Genomic DNA, 704 nt, shown 5'->3' on the forward strand with positions numbered 1-704 from the left:
TCGTACTTTTCTCGGCCCACTTTTTCTTACTCCTCAGCCCTTTTCTTAGGCCCATTAACTTACCTTTCTCCCTTCCTTGGATTTCTCAGCCCACCTTCTCCCTTCTTAGAAATTTCCTCCCCTTCTTCCTAAATATCTGGCCTCTTCCTCACCTGCCTCTCTCCTAGAACCCACCCCCCCCTTCCCCATTCCCTGGTAATAGGAAAAGCACGAGGGGCATTCTGTTTCCTGGACTTTGATGAATTCCGCTACGTAGAAGATGAAAGATGTAGGGTATCTGAAACTGAATTGTTTATTGCTGATTAATGAAATGTGTCATTACAAATTGATTTTTTTTCTAAATGCAATATAAAGGAAAGCTTATTTTCTCTCCTTTTCAGTCTATCTACATATCTCTTCTTGTTTCCTCTTTAATGTTCTATTTCCTCGTTCTCCTTCCCTTCTCACCTCTTCTTTCATCCTCTTTCTTTAATTTTATTTCTCTATCTGTCATTGTCTCCATTTGAATCCTTTTGCCTTGAAGAGTGGGTGATATGCGTTGTACTGTATTCGGAATTAGACTCCTGGATATTGTCAGGCAACAGGTGTCAGAATTCGATAACAGAAAAAGAAAATAGTACCCATTCGTAAATTCTTACTGATTCTGTTTCACTACTCATCTAACTTTCTACTTATCTACTTGCCTTTTCTTTTAACACCCTCCC

The sequence above is a fragment of the Penaeus monodon genome, chromosome 24 (genome assembly GCF_015228065.2).
Source record: "Penaeus monodon isolate SGIC_2016 chromosome 24, NSTDA_Pmon_1, whole genome shotgun sequence".
In the NCBI taxonomy this organism is placed as follows: Eukaryota; Metazoa; Arthropoda; class Malacostraca; order Decapoda; family Penaeidae; genus Penaeus; species Penaeus monodon.